We start from the raw sequence: 21,619 nt of genomic DNA, 5'->3' as shown, positions 1-21,619 counted from the left end.
GGGACTTGGCAAAGAGCCTTTTTCAGAGTTTCAAAGGCCTGATTGCATTCCTCATTCCACCTAACCTTTTTAGGGAATTTAGGAGAGGAGATGACATTCAGTGGAGAAGCTATGGACCCATAGTTCTCAATGAAATTCCTGTAATACCCAGTGAGACCTAAGAAGGCTCTCACCTGGGTCTGAGTAGTAGGTGTTGTCCAATTTTGCACAGCTTCAATCTTGCTGGGAAAAGGCCTATTTCTCCACCTCCTACCTCATGTCCAAGGTAGACAACTTTACTCTGTCCAATCTGGCATTTACTTGCCTTTATGGTCAGATTGGCCTTTCCAAGAGCCTGCAAAACATATCTCAGGTGGTCCACATGTTCTTCCCAGGAATTGCTGAACACTGCTATGTCATCCAAATATGCCATGCAGAAGTCCTCCATCCCATTCAGAACCTGGTTTACCATCCTTTGAAATGTAGCAGGTGCGTTTTTCAATCCAAAAGGCATAACCTTAAACTGGTATAAGCAAACTGGGGTAGAAAATGCAGTTTTCTCCTTGGCATGGTCTGTCAGGGCTATTTGCCAATAGCCTGACGTCAAGTCAAATGTGCTGAGGAACTTGGCTGCACCAAGTCTATCCACCAACTCATCTGTCCTTGGCAAAGGGTGGGCATCAGTCTTAGTGACTGCATTAAGAGCTCTGTAATCCACACAGAATCTAAGTTCTTTAGATCCTGCCTTTGGTACTAACACAACTGGGCTAGACCAGGGACTAGTAGAGGGCTCTATTACCCTGCGATCAAGCATCTTGTTGACCTCACCTTTGATGTGGGTTCTTACATTTTCTGACATTCGATATCCTCTGCTTTTGACTGAAAGGCAGTCACCAATGAGTATGTCATGCTGTCCCCAAGGGGTCAAGCCTGGTGAAAGTCAGAACAGAGAGGCAAACTGATTCAACATAGATTTGCACTCTTCCTGTTGCTCAGGTGTCAGATTTGAAGAGAGATTTACTCCTTCAATCTTTTCGTCTAAAGGTAAGCCTCTGAGGAGATCAGGAAGAGCTTCACTCTCTTCTTCTTCCTCCGGTGATGCGAGAAGCAAAGCTCCTACATCAGGTCTGGAGACATATGCTTTTAGTCTGTTGGTGTGGAAGACTGTTGGAGCCTCCTTGGGGTTGCCCAAGTCCACCAGATAGTTGACCTCTCCAAGTTTACCCACAACTTTGAAGGGTCCCATCCATTTGTCTTGCAAGGCCCTCTGCCTTGTTGGAATCATAATGAGAACTAGCTGGTCTTGAGTAAACTCAACCATTTTAACCTTTTGGTCATGCCAGTGCTTGACCAATGCTTGTCCAGCTTTCAAGTTATCACTTGCTTCTGCCATCATTTGTGACATTCTCCTACGGAGACCTATCACGTAGTCAGTCACTCTGACTGGCTTGGGGGAAGGAGCACTCTCCAACCCCTCCTTGATCAGGGCCAACGGACCTCTGACTGGATGACCATAAAGAAGTTCAAAGGGAGAATAACCTACTCCCTCCTGAGGGACTTCTCTATAAGCAAAGAGAAGGCATGGCAGTAGAAGGTCCCACTTTCTTTTAAGGGGGTCCTCTAAAGCACCTATCATGCTCTTCATGGTTCTGTTGAACCTTTCAACCAGTCCATTTGTCTGAGGGTGGTATGCGGTTGAGAACTTGTAAGTAACTCCGCAGGTTTTCCACATGGCTTTCATGTAGTGGGACATCAAATTTGACCCCCCGTCAGAGATTACTTCCTTAGGAAACCCAACCCTGGTAAAAAATACCAAGGAGGGCCTTAGCCACAGCCAGAGCTGTAACAGTCCGCATAGGAATTGCCTCAGGGTACCTAGTAGCATGGTCTACTACAACAAGTATAAACCTGTTGCCTGAGGAGGTTAGAGGATCAAGGGGACCAACAATGTCAATCCCTACTCTCTCAAATGGGACTCCCACAACTGGGAGAGGCACTGAAGGTGCCACATTCTTGGAGCCAACCTTACCAGAAGTCTGGCAGGTGTGGCAGCTCCTGCAGTATTTATCTACTTCAGCCCCCATCTTTGGCCAATAGAAGTAGAGTGAGAGCCTTTCCTTAGTCTTCTTGAAACTCAAGTGACCAGCCAAAGGAATCTCATGGGCTAACTGCAAGAACTGTGGTCTGTTCTCTTGGGGTACCACAAGTCGTTTGTTGTCCCCAGGTGCAGACTCGGTTGGTTCACTATAGAAGAGGCCATCTTCCCAGTGTAACCTATATTTCCCAGGTTCTTGCCCTTCAGCCTGAGCATCTGCCTGGTGGCGAAGACCTTCCAGAGTTGGACATTCTCTCTGTCCCTTACTGAAGTCTGCCCTGTTGGGTCCACCTTCTGCCAGTAAAGACTGCAGCTCAGGATGGTCAACAGGATCAAGATCTCCAATAAGTTCTTGGCCTTCCACTAGCTCTTCTTCAGAGTCTAGTTCAACCACACAGGGTTGTACCTCCCTCTCAGCCTCAGCTGGAGGGGGAGTTACTCGTGTAACTTTGGACAACCTAGGGGAGGTCCTTGTTGGCTGCACCGGAGTGCTGGCTGTGAGGTTCTTCTTAGAAGTTTTAGGTTTCCCTTTTTCTTCTAGTTTCTTAGAGACAGCAGCTGACATTTCCAGTGGAGCAGGAGTGATCCCTTTCTTCATCATCTCCTTGGGAGTACCTCTCATGGTTCTCTCCCTTGCAGGTTAGTGAGCTCCTGTAACCTTTTACTAGGAGGTCTGAGGGTATGTGACACTACTCCAAGAGTTTTCAAGTCATTACCCAGCAGAACCCTTCCTGGCACCTCACTTTGTATGCTGACAGGTATCTTCAAATTCATGTCATTACACTGGATGAGAACTGGTAATTGGGGAAGCATCTCCACAGGCCCTCCAGCTAACTTGGTGAGGCGTTTGGGTGCCTTAGCAACATCCTCAGCCTGAAAAAACGATTTGTCCACCACAGTTATGCTGGCCCCAGTGTCCCTAATGGCAGGAGTCTCCTGACCATTCACCTGGACACTGTCCTTATCATACTCTTTAGTATTATCTGGGATAGAATTATAGACATCTAAGTTCTGTTGTTCCCACAAACCCAGAGACACTAAAGAAACACCGGCTGAGATTCCAATGGGTTCATCAGCCAGTAATAGAAAGTTTCCACTTGCCATTTGTACTTCCTCCTCTGGAGCGAAGGCTAAGGAGACAAGCTGGACCCCTAAACGTTTACCCTTACATCTGGGATCTCCTTTCACATTGTCATTAGAGTCATAAACAAAGCATTTACCAAATTCTTTCTGGAGTGACCTCCTTCTGGTTTGGCACCAGGAGGTACTCTAGCCTGATTTTGTTTCCCTGGTGGCTTACCCTTTTGGATCTGTTTGGGGCCCTCTTTGGAATTGGAATTATTAGAATTATCTTTGGAGTCCTTCTTTGGCTGTTTTCCCTCATCCTTTTTCTGAGTAGCCCCAGAATCCTTGTGAGTGGCCCTGTTGGCCACCCACAAGTCAGCAGCCTTAGCTAACTTCCTGGAATCTAATTCCTTTGAATCAGCCAAGTGCTGTCTGAGCTCAGGAGAGCAGGCATCATAAATTGACTCCAACATTACAAGATTCTTCTTTCCTTCATAAGTGTTAACTCTGTAACCCTTAATCCATCTCTCTAAGTTTTTCAAACTTTCACTCACCCAGGTAGCCCAAGGGGTACCATCATGCTTTTTGAGGGTCCTAAACCTCTTAAGGTACTGGGAAGGGGTCTTCCCAAATCTAGCTATCAAAGCTAGTTTCACACATTCATAATCCTTCTTATCCACCTCCCCCAACTCCATTACCACATCAGTTGCAACAGGGGGAAGCCTAGAGAACAACCAGGGAAGTAACTCATTCCCTGTGATGTCCTGGAGCCCATGATTATACTCAAACATTTTTAACCAATCCAACACATCCAACCTAGGTTCATACATACCCACTAATTCCTTAGGCATCCGCAGTGCCTTAAGTGGCACTACAAATCGAGCCGGGGCCCATCGAGGGGGCGTGGCCTAACAACGGGGCCTTGATGGGCCGTTAGGCCACGCCCCCTTGACGAGCCCCGGCTCAATGGGCTACTGGCACCCCTGCCAGGCAGCCTTTTGTAGAGATTAGCACCCTCTCCCCTATGGGGGAGAGGTTGCTGATCTCTGAATTTATTTTGTATAGGCTTGCCTGGCAGGGGACAGCGCCTCGCCTATTCAGCCTTAATGGTGGTGCTGCCCCTCGCCAGCTGGGGAGGGGCAGCGTCACCATTAAGGCTGAAAGGGTGAGGCCACTGGAAGCCAGAGGCCTTTTTCCTAAAGACTGAAACTCCCGCGAATCCGCGGGAGCTTCAGTATTTAGAAATCAAGGCCTCTGCTTCCAGCGGCCTCACGTTTCTCCATAATGGTGGCGCCGGCCCACGTGCATCCCTTGATTAAAGGGATTCCTCGCAGGTGCGGCGCCACCATTATAGCTGAAAGACATTTTTTTCTGAAGCCTGAAGCTCTCGCACACGAGCGAGAGCTTCAGGCTGTAGAAAAAAATGCCTTTTCGTGTAGTGGCCGGGGCTGCCCGGGGAGATTAGTGGGCCCCGGCAGGGCCCCGCCTCAAAACGAAATTTCGGAGCCTGCCGGGGCCCAACCCCGGCGGGCCCCGGCCCACTTAAAGCCCTGGGCATCCGGGGTCTTTTGGGACTGCAACTCCTAGAAGAACCAGAGGAGAGAGAAGCATTTTCCACAGACAACTTTTTCATTTCTAGTTCATGATTAAGCTCTATTTCTCCGAGTCTTAACTCAGCTTACTTCTGCTCAGCCTGGGCATTCATTCTTCTGAACTGTAGCTCTTGGCTTCTTTCAGATTGAGCAATAAAACGTTTGTACTCTAAGTCAAGCTTCATTTTTTAAAGTTCAAAATAAGCAGGGTTACATGTGGGACCTGGTATAGGCCCAGTAGGTACAGTAGGTAAGGCAGTCAGAGGCTCTGAGTGGCTAACTTCATTAGGTTCACTTTCCTCTTCTGACTCATTATCAAGACTTTGATTCAGATCAATACCATCACTGTTTTCTACATTTGCTGGGGGGGGTAGATTCCTCTGTACCACACAGACTTTGGTTTTCTAACAATCTTTCTATAAATTCCATTTTCTTGCCCTTCTCAGAGAGATTCTTATGTCTACACAAAACATTTAAGCAATCAGCAGTTTTGGCAGACAGTGATTCTAGGGTATAACTCTCCATAGCAGACATAGTTAGAAAATCAGCTTCTTAGTGCTACGCTCTGTGGTTAGTTGTCCTAAAGTGTTCAACAAGCACTCTAAAGTGTATACTCAATACAAATCCCACCGCTGTACACCAGTGTTAGGCAGAAACCTGTGCAGTTCCCTCTGGGACCACTGCAAACGATTTAGGACTACAGGTGTTTGGCAGTAAACCCACTTGGTAGCAGTCTGTACCAAACAGATTCACTTGGTAGCTGTGGCTGAGCAGTCAGACTTCCCTCAAGAAGAGTTAGGCAGTATACAGAGTATTCACAATAGGTCAAGAGAACACAATAGAACAAGTAAACACTGACCAGGGCTTGGTGTAAAAGAGATATAATTATTTATTTAAAACCACATCTAGAAAAACACACAGGCACTAATAGTAAGCAATCCAAAAACACGGTCACTAAAAGATATACACTCCCTTAAAAGAATATTAGACAAGTCTTAAGTAAAGCACCCACTTATTTTCAGACAGCGGTGAGCGCTTAACGTAGATGGCACTCTAATAATTCGTTTTAAAAAGGGAGAGAAAAGCAGAGAATAAATTGAAACAGATCCCAACACTTTTTCACGAACACAACAAGAGAGGAAGGCAAAGTAACACTGTGAGTTTTAGAGTCAGTAGGCCGGATCCGCTTTAAGAGGATCAAAACGAAATGTGTCCAAGTTCACACGGTTGCAGTGCACAAAAGTCTTGAAAAGGTTCAAAAAGAGTTGAACCAAAGAAAGAGACCAGTTAGACGGTCAAGGCGGCCAGCCCAGTCCAGAAGGTTAAGGGGTTCTTATTACCTTGTAGCAATCTTTAGAAAGGGAGGCCTGGCGGACACGGTACCTTAAAGTGGTGAGAATACTCCAGCGGGGGCAGTTGTTCCTGGCAGCGGATGCAAGTCGGTGCTTCGTCCGGGGGAAGAGAAGATCTCGTCGGGGAGGAAGAAAGGAGTCCGTTGCACTGCCAGGGAAGAAACCAGCTGCGGAGTTTCCCAGGTACAAGGAGCGGTCCGTGGATTTGTGGTCCAGTGGTAAGTGGCTATCCGGTTGCTGGGGTGCTTGGCATGGGCAATTCGACCAAAAACCGGTCTGGGGTGCGAAGAGAAGAAGGTAAACTGGTTGTGCCCACCAGTCAGGGGAAAAAGCCTCTCCAGCCGGGAGATCTTCTCTGTCGTCGGGAAGTGGTGAGTCGGTTCCGCAGGGCTCCACCGGTGGTGTCGTCGTGGTAGGTCGGCTCAGCTACTCCCTCGTCGGATTCTCAGGTCCGGCCGGCTCACCACTTGGGCCAATCACACAAGAGTGCGACTTGAGTTACCAAGGTAACTCAGTCCAGGGTGCCTAAAACCCCTTCACATCCCTGTGGTACCCAGACAGAGTGGCACCACTTTTGGAGGCTTCTGTGGAGAAGCCCGCCAAAAAGTGGAACAAAGGGCTCGACTTGGGTTGGAGTCACAGAAGAGAACACAAACGCCATTTTAGAATCGAGTCCTGGCAAAAAATACCAACCGGCGAATTAATATTAAATAAATAAACCGGCGGTATGTTTGAGGCTATGAGAATTAAATAATTAAAGTTGGTAGCCTCGAACAATGGGAAAATCCCATAGGGAAATATTCGCGGTCGAATATAAAAAGTAGTTTCCACTGCCACCAGCCAAAACTCGATCAGTGGGGACAGAGACGTGCCCCCTCGACTAACAGACCCCGGGGCAATCAAATTGCCCCGACCAGTACGTCCACAATACGATAGTTTGTACTTGTTTCTGTTAATAATTTGGGACTAGTAAAGCCAATGGTGACTTTACATGTCCTGGGAGACAGTAGTCAGTCCCAGGGTATGGAGTCTATGGTGGGGTGTCACTATGACACCCCTGTGTTACTGCACGGAGGGTGCTGTGTAACACACATCGTAAAAACACACGAGACCCTCTGGAGTAAAGGACCCTATAGCCCATAAAACACATTAACAGTCAAAGGAACACCATCAGTCATGTCCAAGAGTGGGAGAAAAAGAGTCTCACTATTGGCAGGAGAAGAAAAAAAAAACTCCAGGAATCCAGCAAAGCTGCTGGGGGAATCACTAGGTTAGGGAATTCAGCCTAAAAGAGAATTCTCCCTAACATGTACAAATGTGAATCTTTGTTCGGTGAACCTTTGTGAGAGATCGAGGCAAATCAAAATACTAAATATAGTGTATTGGAGCCCTGAACGCTTGGAGAAAAGGGGTATGTCTGACTCGAATTAATGTTGGGGTTGTTCAGGTGAGGTAGGTATTTTGGAGCACATGCTTTGGAATTGTGTACGTGTATGTGATTTTTGGTCAGAAGTCTGCACTATATGTGTGAGAGTGCTTGGTGAACCTATTGATCTTGACTTCAAGACGGTGATACTTGGATGTGATGATTTAATGGATGCATTGTTGACGTCTCAGAAGAAATGGCTTCTCAAAGGAGCAATAATATGTAAGAAAATGAATCTGTGTGGTTGGAAATCTCGGGTTGCACCGCTACCAGCAGATTGGATTGGTGAAATGTATAAATTTGCGGACATTGGAAGAACAATTTTCTGGAGACTGAAAAAATTATTGATTTTCGATAAAATATGGGAGAAATGTACAGATATATACTAGTTCCATAATCTCTTAACTTATGGGGTGGGGTGGAGGGGCGGGAGGGGCTTGAAATATTATTTATATATTCTTTTCACTGGTGTCATATTTATTAGCTCTTGTTGTCAGATATCATTCTTTGTTTCTGTTCTCTGCTAATGTTGATTTGTTGTGTTTATATTTGAGTATAAATAAAGAATAAAAAAAACAAAAAAAGCAACTCGTAGTGCAGCCAGCAGGGTGGCAAGTGCAAGGGTTTAACGTGCAGACAGGGGGTGTCTGACAAGTGCAGGTAAGGGGACTGTAGGGTTACAGATACAGACCCAGGTATAGGGTTGCCAGGTGGCAGAGCGCGTGAGTGGATGGATCGGCAGGCACCTGGGCCCAAAGTCAGGGGGTAACCAGGTACAGGGTACCGGAGTAGATAGATCAGCAGGGGAGAGGAAGAGCGAAGGCCGAAGCAAAGTGGAAGGTCTTGAGGTGCTTCCGGAACTGGAGATGGTACTCCTCAAGTTTTAGAGTGGCAGGGAGGCTGTTCCAGAGGGAGGCCCCAGCCGAGGAAAGAGATCTACCCCTAACTTGCTGCTTGGAGAAGCGACTGACCCTGAGGGAGTTGGAGGTGGAGGAGCAAAGAGCTTGAGTGGGAAGTTATTTACAGAGGGAGAGTTGAAGGTATTTTGGCCCTAGGCCTCAGAAAGCCTTGTGGACGATGCAAAGGGTCATGAATTTAATCAGCCACTGGGAGCCAATGAAGAGAGTTCAAGGCTGGAGAGATACGATCCCAGGGCTTGAGGCCAAGGACAAGTCTCGCAGTCCTGTTCTGGATGAGTTACAGAGGGCAGAGAGTAGAAGCAGGCAGATTTAGAAAGAGGCTGTTGCAATAGTCAAGCCTAGAGAGAACCAGAGCTCGGGAGACAGTAAGCTTTTGGGGGAAGGGGAGTAAAGGAAGAATACCTCTGAGGAGGTGCAGTTGGTAGTTTGACTTCTTGGGAACATCAGAGATGTGAGAAGAAAAGGAGAGTGTGGAGTCGAAGATGACCCCGAGGTTCTTAGCCTCAAAGGTGGGAGCAGGAAGAGGGCCAAGAGAGGCCGGCCAGAGAGTGACAGGAAAGGAGGGTGCAGGTGTGCCGATGAGGAAAATCTCAGTCTTGCTGGCGTTAAGGCAGAGATCATTGGTGGCACACCACTCCTGGATAGCGGACAGTCAGAGATGAGAGAAGGAGAAGAGGAGGCAGAGGGAAGCCTGAAGACGAGCTGAGTGTCGGCTTGATCGTCTTGATTTCTTTCTATATATGCTTAAATAAATAATTATGCAAGTGGCAACAAAGGGGCCTCTAATTGTGGGCATCGGTGATGCGCATATTCAGGTACTCCTTTCTGAGTAGCCATCATTTCTTGTGGCAGAGGGGAAATAGTTAACCTAGTGCCACCACTGACTTGCGTGAAAAAAAGGTTAGGTGAATTGGACCCTATGTGTAAAAATAGGCGTGAAATTAATAGCTAACTCAACGAAAAAACGGCTGGGCTCCACTGTACCCTGTTGTGCAATCTTGCATACATAAAGGTACTACTTGAACAGTAAGGCATTTTACAAAAGCAGCGATAGGGATAGTGTGTGCTCCCATGAACATTGCCTTAGGCTAGCTACTTATCTATTACGGATTGATATGCTGATTGAATGATCTGTGCTCATTGTAAACATATATGTTTGGATATAGATGGTAAAAATGGAATAGTGCCACACATGCATCTTTTTCCGTATCTCAGATTAGTGGTCATGTTAGCCCCATGTCTTACACGCATATTTCTGTGTTCTGAAAAATACTCCTGGGTGAGGAAGAGCGCCGTGCCTTGCAGGCCTGGGCCCACTCTCGTCTGCTGCCGAGAGCCCGCGCAGAACAGCGCATTGGGGAGAAACGAATGGCCTTCTAATTGAGGGTGAACAGACATGGCAAGCACTCCTGAAAGCTCCAGCAGGACGGATCACACAGTTCAAGGGAAGGCCTCCATCATTTCCTTCAAGTCAAGCCCTTTGATGGTCTTATTAAAGCAGAGCCTAGAGTCCAACAGCAAAGTATTTCCCCTCTAGCCCCCCGACCCCCTCAAAACCCGCATCTATTTCTCATAGCATTGTTTCAAGTTGATTTCCCACCGCAATTTATGGGCTCTGCAGCTCAAGGGACCGGAAGACACTAACAGCTCATTCGGCTGCACTGCTGGCCCCGAAGCACGGGGTTGCTCTCTGGGCAGTCACACGTGGAGGTATAGTCTCAGATTCGACGATTTCGAGTTACAAAGGTATTCTGTTGTAACCGAACCGCGAATGAACAAAGTATTGTTTACCAGGGGAATCATTTGCATATGACCTGTTGATATACTTAAGTACCTGCGAAATAATTACTCAAGAAACATGACTAAAGTTGGGTTGAAGATGTCTTTCAGGCTGCCCGCCAACCCGCAAGGGCCCCACCCCCATCTCAAAAAGCCCGTTTTACTGGAACTAGCAGGGAGCTGACTTTGCCATACTAGAAGAAAGACAAATGACAATTGCTTCTTTCAATTTACTCTAACAGCTAATGGAAGTAAGCAGTCACTGCGCATGTGACTACAAAATAACATATCAAATCGCATACTACAATAACCACCACAATCAGACCATTGTGTAATGTGAAAGCATATGTTTTGCTGGAAAACAGCACGGGGTTAAAATCTCCAAATAGATAAGACAAGTCTTAAATAAACATTGGGAAAAAATGTGCGATTACATTAATTATATGAGTAGATGTGTGTCAGGCATTGATTAGCATAAACCCATTTAATGGTTCCACAATAAATTAAAAGGGTCGCATGCACAACTTTTTCTATACTAAATTGCATAGTGTGCTGCCAATATATTTTTTTGGGAATTTCCAGAAAAATATTAATGTTTTTAAACGGCAATCTCACAGATTACATTACACCCTATTATCCTGTTTGCTTATATTGACCCATATGGAGCCCGAGGCCATACTCCCATATCTTACCTTCAACAATAATGAAAGGCTGGCAGCTCCCACAAATCGGCTGTGGGAATAGCCCTACAGTTGGTAGGCTAATATTAGCTCACCTTACACCACCCACCCCCTTTTTTGGTAAAACTATGGGCGTCCATATAATCACAACAGCAACACTACATGTGTTATTGTCCATTGGCAAGCTCAGAGTAGGAGATACTGATTGAGGCATGCTATTCTATACTGTGACAATAACCACCAAGCCGGTGGGCCATTGCCGCCTATTGTGACGCCCCTGGGCCTGCGCAAGGGCCTTAACGGTGGCCCCGGGGGCATTACCATAAGGCGGTAATGGCCCACCGGCAAAGCAATTATTGCCATTAGTATTCCGGGGTTTGCAGGCTCGGGAAACTAGTTTTTCCGAGTTTGCAGCACCGGAACACTAATGGCTGACGAAACCTTTTCAAGCGGCATTTCTTTTGCCGTTTGAAAAGGTTTCGTCGCAGTACGCGTTGGTTCTACGAACACTAGAACGTGCGTACTGCTTCATTAGTACAGAGCAACAGGGCGCCATTTTGAATGAATGAATGGAAGAAAAAAAAAAGGCCACCTTGGAACAAGGAGAAGGGGCTACATGTGGTCCCTTCTCCCTTTCCAAGGTTGCCTGAAAAAAAAAAAGAGTGTACCCGGCACGCGAACGACATTCATGTGTCCATGGGATTACACTGCGGTATGTCTCGGAAACCAGCCAATCCACGTTTAGTGCCGGGTACTAATTTGATTTCTCCAATGGTATTGCTTTGATAATCAAGGTGACACAGTGCAAAGACAGACACCATAGGCCACAGTACAGACACGTGTTCCCAGAGCAAGTACAATTAGCGCCGTGGCAAGAACGACCTAGTGCAAAGAACATCTTTCAATGCAAACATGAGGACATGGAATAACATTGTCATAGTGTAAAAAAGGATTTCAGGAATATGGTTTTGCATTAGGGCAATTTTTGCCATAGTGCTAATTGCACTTCCACCAGTTCAAATTGTAAGTGATTCCGCCTCATGTTTTAAATTTACATAACTTTATTTCGCTTCACAAATTCAGACAGATGGTCCCCCGGATTCATAATTCACAAATCTTCATCATCTGCACACATGGATTTTCTTGATACCGACCTTCGAATGTTTGGAGCATGTGATTTCACTTCTTGTATACAAACAGGAACATCCCTCACCAATAGGCTAACCAGGATGATGGTTGGAGGGTGCAGAAAAAGAGCGTTTCCGACTTTTATTCACTCGTATCTGCAGGGAGAGCTGCCCACTGGCTTCTGCTCATATTACCAATCATGTCTCAGGATGTACCTTTATTAGCATCATAAAGAGCTCTTTTTGACTGAGCTGTACTACTGGAACTCGTAGTTTCTCATCAAATGCCACATTAGCATAATGAACATCCGGGCACACATTACCATATTTATTGACCTGGGGACAGATTTAAGAAATGTTGCACTCGTACACGGTATTAGCACTAGGGCACAAAGTGTGCCCTAGTGCAAAAAACCTTTGGGCCATATTAGACAACCTTTGCACCATGACAAGTGCAATGTTGCATGGTATTAACACTAGGGTAAAGTTTGACCTTGGGCAAAAACTATGCTTTCAATCCATGTTTGCTCCACGGCAAAAGTTTGTGTAATCTGGCCCCAGGTGAACATGAATGAGCACAGGACAACCAACTGAGTGACTTCCTAAATGAGCACTGAACTGGAAGCACAATACTGTTTGCCTTCATCCACTTCTGCCGAAAGGTTAGCAAAGAGCTAGTCAAATACATGCTTTACTGTATTTAGTAGCAATATCAAATGATATGACTCTATGAAGCTCTTGTCTGATTTTTAGCTAATAAATAAGCACAACTGTATCCCCAGCCTGGGCTTTGAGAGCCTTCTCAATTTAAGGCATTTCATGAATTAATAAATGAATCTGCCGATAAAAAACACCATCAGAATCGATCCAACACACATATAGCGTTGGGCTACCAATTCCCCAGTTTTCAAAGTATTTATTTCATCAGCTCTCTTTCCTTTGAACTTGCTATTACCCATAGAGAATAGTGCAGATTAAACCACATATTGGTAGAAGGAGACATTTCACCGCTGTGTAACCCTTGCACAGCCTACAAGCGATTTTCTCTGACAGGTACAATCATGGGCTAAAGAGTTAGCTGTTTGTGCAATTTTCTTAGTATTTTCCCATTGCGTAATTTATTGTGCCCTTTTCCTGATTATGCATGTCCCTTGTAGGCCACCATCATCCTCTTATTATGGTCCTGTGTATTGATATCACCTAAAATCCATCTTTTTCAAGCCATGGCATGGAAAGTGTATCTTCCATTAATTTGTGGTTATTTAAGTAAGAGCTAAAACGATCTTTAGACCACGTTCCATCTAAGGTTCAAACGTCTTCATTTTGTCCCCATGGTTTGTCATGCCGGTCATGTTAAGGATACGTTTCTTTGAGATATGTGGACATGAATGAAACTCAGTGACCCTCATTTTAGAAATGGCAACCATTATGTGCAACCACAAGAGGCCTAGCTTCAAGAGCATGTTAACCCTCCAAATAATCCATAAAAGCATGACACAAAGGGGAAATATAAAAGCATCCTTACATTCTGTGTTTCACGTTCAAACTGGCTTTATTTTGAAATTGGGATATTCAACATACATTATTTCCTGAAGTATTAGACGTCTACCACATTTACCTCTTATTCGCCGCATATTTGTTTGTGTAGTAGTCAATATACTGCGTAAGAATTCAGACTTAGAATACACAAACAGGGTAATTCATGGAATTAATGTGCGCTGAAAAGGGGAGCGCAAGAGTGAAAATCGCAGCGCATGCGTGCTAAAGCCACACACGCAGCTGTTTGTTGATTCATGGAATGCGCTGCGCCTGTTTTTTCCGGGATATGCGCCAAATCCACGGGTGGTGCACACGGGCGCACACGTCACTAAATGCGTGCACAATGCTCACAGTGAAAGCGCACAACGTGTAGCACACACAACAAAAGGGGGCGGAACACGGGGCGGAACACACGGAATGGGGAACAACGTGTGAAAATGTGGGCGTTACGGGGGAAGTACCGCAGCTAAATCCAAGCAACGCCCATCACGCGCGCTAACAACACGTATTCCTGGAACAGAACAGGGGAAACCCGTGCGCCACAAAAGACGCGCTAATCCGGAAACACGTACGCCAGCAGGAAGCAGGCGTAAGCGGCCCCGCGCAGCATAAAAGTGCACGCAAAGAACAAACAAGCTCATACTCTACAATGAATATACCGTTCCTCGAAGCAGTGGTCGTGGGACACAGCAGGAGGAGGAGGATAGCCAGGCCCAGCATTTTCTTACCCAGGACCAGCCTTTTTGGGATGCCTGATGACCAGGTCTATGGGAGGTACAGGTTTCCACACAAATAATCCTAGAACTGGTTGCTGGGTGGGAGGATGACCTCACATCACCCACCCTGTTCTCCCAAGCACTGAGTCCCTTGGAAAAGGTGCTCAATGTACTGCATTTCTTGGCTACTGGGTCATTTCAGTGGACAAGTGCCATAGTTGGGGGTGCCTCACAGGCCACGCAGTCACGCTGCCTACACCAGGTGTTGGCGATCATGACCGCACGCCCCTCAATTCGCAGGCACATGTACATGCCCAGAACACCTGCAGAAAGGCAGCCCATGGTCCAGGACCTTTATGGGTTGGCACACTTCCCCAAAATGCTAGGTGCCATTGATTGCACCCATGTAGCGCTATGCCCTCCCAGGGCCACTGAGCACATCTATCAAAACCGCAAGCACTGGCATTCCATCAATGTGCAGGTTGTATGTGATGCCAAGGGAATCATCACCTCAGTATATGCTAACTATCCGGGGTCCAGCCATGATAGTTTTATATTCAGAATGTCACCCCTGAACCGGGACCTGGAAGCTGGGAGGCATGGCTACACATGGCTAATTGGTGAGTACAAATGCCTCAGCACATGCATGCATGTCAGACACTGAGAAATGGGACAACCCAACTAATGACAACCATTATCACCTCCACAGGGGACAGTGTCTACCCTCTGAGCACCTACATGATGACGCCAATACAGAACCCACCACACCACCCGAGGTAAGATACAACACAGCCCATATTGCAACCCGGGGCATAGTGGAGCGTACATTCGGAGTGCTCAAGTCACGTTTTCGCTCCCTTGACAGCTCTGGTGGCCAGCTGCTATATGCGCCCCAGTAGTGTGCAGGATCATAGTGGCAGCATGTGTCCTGCACAACGTTGCAACCCGGCGGGGCGTGCTTGTGGACATGGTGGTGCCCCCACATCCCAAACCACATGCATGGCCGCTGCGCATGGGAGGGGAAAGGGCACGTGGTGAGGCAGCCTGTACCCAGCTTGTGGCAAATTTCTTCACCTAAATACCCACCCCTGCGGAGTGCACACAGGCCTGGCATATACCAGCTGACAATTGATGATGATGACGATAAAAGGGACAATCAACTGTCACAACCATACCACCCTGAGATTGTTTTCCTGGAAGTGCTACATTGTGTGCATCGCTAGCTACTTACACAGACCCAATGCTGTGTCAGTTAAAGGCACACATTCATGCAGCATGAAGGACTACCCCCTTGCAAAATAGTACACACAAATAGTGGTATGTCACCCAACCCCTCCCTAACCCCATCTCAGCTACCCAACACATCATGGCATGGCATGCTATGTGAAAGCAACCAAATGAATGCACAACACATGACACAAGTGTCACAAAGTGCACTGTCCCAGATGGAAACAGGCCAGAGACAATTTCCTCTCACTAATGAAAAAGAAACAGCACACATGAACAAATACTAACCAGCAAGACAAAACATTAGTACAGGACCCAACAGTGGGAACGTATGACAGTAAAAAATGAAAGTAGTGCAAGTGTCACAACCTGACAAAGGCAGCACATCGACCCCTTGCAACTCCAGTGTGTTGCTGGTAGGCAAATGTGGCAGTGTACTGCATACAACATGAACTGCATCTGAAATGGAGACCGGCTCGTTAAGTCATGAAGAGGCTACATGCATATATGCAAAATGTCCTGTATGGAATACAATATACAAATCAACCATGCAGTGGAGAAAACATCACCAATCCCCACAAGGGATGTATACACAGTTTGGACTACAGACTGCCCACGCAATTTATGAGAGCCCAATGCCTCTGTGTAAGTTACTGTCACTTTGTCACACACTTGTGAGCCCATGAAAAAGGGAATCAGGAGTGACATGTGTGTCAGGAACCCAAGTTTCAAACCCAAACACAGGACAAGCCAGCATGTGCCCAGCTGGAACACACAGTGGATGCCTACGGGAGCCACACAAAGCAACACACTGTAACATGAATGTACAATCTGAAAGAAAATTGTTATCAACAAAAAAGAAATGCAAATTAAAAAAATGAAAAGAAAAATAAGAAATGAAACAAAATGAGAAGTAAACAAAATAAATGAAATAAAAAATCCCAAATCAAAATCCTAATTAAAATTAAAAAAAGAAAAAGAAAATTAAAAAAATCAAATGAAACATGAAATTAAACTTAAAAAATAAGAAGAAAAAAGAAAATCAAAAAATGTAAATCTAATTCTAAATTTTCTATTCAGAATCAAATATGAAAAACCAAAAATAAAAATAAAAATAAAACTAAAAAAATGTTGTCAAAAAGAAACATGAAAAAGAAAAATCAAAAATGGCCATGTGTCGACTGGGGGGGCACCCAGGAGGGAGGAGGTACAGGGTGCACCCCAACACCCACATGCGTGGATGTTGAGAAAAAAAAAAGAAAAAAAAACCTCCATGGGCTCATGGCCTGCACGGATACCCTATAGTGGGAGAACTGCCGTTGCTGTCATCACCCTCTGGTGGTAAATTAGAAGGTGTGCGTGGTATGGGAGGCAGACCACACAAAGCCCTGGCATGCTCCTCCATGGCAGCAAGCATGCAGGTCTGAAAGGTTTGGTTCTGCAGGATGATGGTACAGAGATCCCCATGCAGCACCTCACGGGTAGCACGGATTCCTGCCTGCAAGGCCTCACATGATTTATTTTAAAATTAGTTTATTGGTATTTTTCAATAACTTCAGGCACATAATTTTAATTTGCCATACACGATTAAATTTCAACACATTTTAACTTTAACATAAACCTCTTCAAACAACAATAACTGTCTCCTTGTTTTGTTTCTGTGCTTCATTATTCTTGTCTGGTGAGTTCTTTCCATGCCTCAAGTGCCCTACTAGAGTCATCAGTAGACCTGGAGATGCATTCCTCCCAAGCTTTGGTTTCGGCTAGCACCCATCGTTCCGTTTCACTGCGCCATGGGTTGTATTGAGGACCAGCAGGTTTCTTCCAGGACATGTCAATGTTTTTCTTGGCCAGAATGCACGTAATATCCATTAATCTTGCCAAGTGTTTGTGCTTGGAAATCTGGGTAAGTCTCCAACAGGCACTCCTCTGGTGTCCATTTGTAGTTAGTCATGCCCGCTTTCTCGCACGCCAGTTTAACTTTCCACCATAATGTCCTTGTTTTGGGGCATTCCCACAGCATATGGATCAAGTCAGCCTTTTCCTTCATGCACCAAGTGCAGTTGGATCGTGCCTAATTGTTGAATTTAGCTATTCGATGTGGAGTTAGATAAGTTCGATGCAATACATTCAACTGTACCTGCCGAAATCTGTGATTCCTTGACACTGCTTTGGGGAATGCGAACGATCTGTTCCATTCTTCCTCTGTCAATTCCCTTCCCAAGTCGGTTTCCCATTTGCTTTTCAGTTCTGCGCTCTTGGGGTTGGGTGTGTCGTTCAAATGTCCATATATTTGGGATATTGGTCTGCTGCCCTCTCCCATATTGTATAGCAACATCAGGAATGGATCCGTTTCCGGCTCGTCAGGCCATGTGTCCCATTTGTGTCGTGCTGTGGAGCGGACTCTTTGGTACCATAAGAATTGACCCCTAGGGATGCCGTCTTTATCTAGTAATGAGGCAAACTCCTTAAAGGTGCCATCTTCGTAGAGATCTCCCCAGGAATAGACCCCTTCCCTTTCCCATAGTCTGATTTGTTTCAAATCTAAGGCCGTCTTGCATAGATCTGCGATCAGTGGTACTTCTGGTGCGTAGGAGTTCTGTGCGTGAGTGAGCACTCTCGATCTGTGCCAGATTTTTTTCCCAAGGGTGACCAAGGCAGGTGTGTCTCCCAGTAGCTGTGAGGGCGCCCAGACCAGCTCCTTCAGCTGGTACGGGAGGATCATGGTTTGCAGCAAGGGAGTTTCAGAGGTGGGTTCATCAGCTAACCATTTGGACACAAAACTAAGCTGGGCAGCTAAGTAATATTTTTCCAGATTTGGGAGTTGAATTCCGCCTTGGTTATATGGCAAAGTCAGTGTCGACAGCGCTATCCTGTGTCTGTTGTTTCCCCATAAGAACTCCTTTATTAATGTCTCTAGCAGTCGAAAGAAGGGTTTGTTGATGTAATGGTGAACATTCTGGAAGCCACATAGAAATCGAGGGAGTACAATCATTTTGATTATTGATGCCCGTCCCATCATTGACAGGGGGAGTTTCGCCCAGAAGTTCATTGATTTGCGCAGTGCCGGGAGTGCTGCCTCTGTGTTATGTTCATGCATCAGTGCAGGGGTAAATCTACATGCCTCAGGGCTGCTAAGAGGAACAGGCAAGATTTCGATTTGCTAAATTGAATTCCAGATACCTTAGAGTAGTTGTCCAAGACATCAAGCATGGTGGGCACATTATGGAGCGGATCCCTAACGTACAGAAGAACGTCATCTGAATAGAGTGAGATGATGTGGTCTACACCCCCCAACCTAATGCCAGCGTCAAAGAACTGCTTTCTAAAGTAAATGGCTATTGGCTCCAGTCCCAGTATGTACAACATCGGGGATAGTGGGCAGCCCTGTCTGGTCCCTCTTTGTATGTCCCAGGCCTCAGAAACATATTTCCCGGACTTCACCCTTGCTCTTGGTTTGGTGTATAGTATTTTGATCCACCTAATAAACCCAGGTCCAAAGCCAAATCCCTCAAGCACAGCCACTAACCACTCCCAATATATAGAATCGAACGCCTTTATGGCATCTAGGGATAGCACCGCATATGCGTTTTCGTCCTTGTCAGTTTGTGCTATAATGTGTTGCAGCCTGCGCAGGTTCATGGATGTGTTTTGGCCCGGCACAAAGCTGCACTGATCGGAGTGTATTATATCCCCTATTACGCTGGACAGCCCCTTAGCTAAAATAGTTGTTAAGATTTTAACATCATAATTGAGCATCGCTAGTGGGCGGTAGGAGTCACACAGGTCTGCTGGTTAATTGGGCTTAGCGTTTCTCTCATGCTTTCAGGTAATATCCCCCTCTCGTATGCCTCTAAGTATACCTCGTGCAGCAGGGGTGTCAGGAAAGGCCCATACATTTTATAAAACTCTGTGGGCAGTCCATCAGTGCCTCGAGCCTTATACGTAGCCAGAGACCTTATCGCTTCTGCTATGTCTTCGGGCGTGATCGCAGTTTCTAGTATATTGGCTTGTTCAGGGGAGATTCTAGGGAGCCCTATCTCATCTAATGTATCTACTATCTGTTCCCAGGGGACCCGTTCCGCATGGGAGTATAGGTGTGCATAAAAAAGTCTAAAAGTGTCATTTATATCCTGTTGTGCATGGTGCACGTTCCCCGCTTCATCCTTCAGCGAGGTGGTAGGGTGTCTAGGGTGTTCCTTTCGGCATAGCCAGTCCAGCAGCCTGCCCGGTCTGTCTGCCCCTACGTGCGCATTGTGTGTCCTGGCCAGATAGTCAAACTTCTCTAGTCTGCTCCATATAGTTGCATTTTCCTCTCTAAGTTTCTGAAGGTTGGCTTCCCTCTGCTGCGTATTTATGGGGGCAGCCTCCAACTTTTCAATCCTCTTCTCCACCTGGCATAATTCTTTCCCAAGTAATTTCCTAGTCCCCCCCCGCTTTTGCAATGGTTTCCCCCCTTACCACTGTTTTTAGGGCATCCCACACCGTACTAAAGCGTTCTACACTGCCCACATTGACTTCTATATAATCATCGATAGTGTCTTGCAGTTCTTCTCTGAAGGCCAGGTTCTTCAAGGCTTCTGTCGGCATTTTCCACATGAGGATCGGGGGTCTAGGGTCACAGCGGTTCCACGATACTAAGAGTGGGGAGTGATCAGAAATGGTTCTTCCCAGGTATTGTGCCCCTTCCACTTGGGATAGGTGTTCCCTGCCTTTGAGGATATAATCTAATCTCGAGTATAGATTATGTGGGGACGAATAGTATGAATAGCTCCTCATTGCAGGGTGCGTTTCTCGCCATACATCCGCCAGGTCCAATCTGCCTATCATTGCATTCAGGGCTGTTGTCGACGGTGAACCTTTCAATTGGGGCATGGACCTATCCAGTACTGGGTCACGTATGCAATTAAAATCGTCCCCCCAGATGAACAGGCCATGTCTATGCTGTGTGATTCTAGGGTACAGTGAATTCAGATGGGTCGGTATATTACAATTGGGGAAGTAGGAGTTCATGATAAATATTTCCCTCTGCTCAATATGTCCCCATATCATTACGAACCTGCCTTCCGGGTCTAGTTCCGATTTGGTTAAGCGAAATGGGAGCTGTGGATGGATCCAAGTGTATACTCCCCTGGCAAATTTAGAATAAGCGGTGCCGAATCCCTGTCCCCCCAGTGGCCTTGGAGTTTAGGGACAGAGCCTGCCGTACTGTGGGTCTCCTGTAATAATGCTATCATCACCCCTTTCCTCTGTAGATACTTCTTGATCCTGTTTCTACAAAGGTAGGTTCTCAGACCTCTCACATTCCATGTCAATATCTTAATCGTAGTTGTGGTCATGGTGGTTCAAGAGGGGTAATGTATGTGCCACGCATCCCTCCCCCAACTGTTCGCAAATCCTGGCTCTCTCTTCCTCCCCTCATCCACCCCCTCCCTTCTATTCCATTTGGAGACTTACCAACAGAGGTAACATTCATCGTAAAGAATTAAAACAGCAAACTGTGTAACTTTGAACTGCCCCCAGTAGTTGCTTCAAACTTGCAGCTCTCAGGGGCTCCCGAGCCCATCGGACCTTTCCAGGCCTCTCGGTGCCAGTGGTGTGTCGGCGGTTGGCCTACACATTTGTTGGAGGGGTGTGTCAGCATCTTCGGCGCTCGTATAGGTCGACGCGCTCCTGCTCGATGTTGCTTCCATGTTTCTGTAATTCTTGGTGCAGTACCATATTATTCCCTTTAGTTATGTAGGCGTCAATCATTCCCTATTATTGCTATCAATCAGTGGCCCGTGATCTCATTTGCTGTGCCTTCATCATCCTCCACCAGGTTGCTGTGCTCGACCCACATATTTGCTGCCGCAGGGGTATCCAGAAAAATGGCTTTTCCTTTGTGTAACACTTTGAGGCGAGACGGGTACATTAGCATGTATTTGATATGAAGGTCCCTCAGTCTTGCTTTCACCGGGATAAATGAATTTCTTGCCCTTTGTACATTGGGAGTATAGTCCGGGTATATAACTATTTTAGCATCCTGCCGCTTGATTACTCCTCCTTCTCTTGAAAATCGCAGTATTGTCTCCCTGTCACGGAAATTTAGGACTTTAGCTATCAATGGGCGTGGGTGCGAT

Source organism: Ambystoma mexicanum, chromosome 10, assembly GCF_040938575.1.
Source record: "Ambystoma mexicanum isolate Mex_15411 chromosome 10, UKY_AmexF1_1, whole genome shotgun sequence".
Classification (NCBI taxonomy): Eukaryota; Metazoa; Chordata; class Amphibia; order Caudata; family Ambystomatidae; genus Ambystoma; species Ambystoma mexicanum.
The sequence above is the reverse complement of the archived record's forward strand: the minus strand, read 5'-3'. Positions refer to the sequence as shown.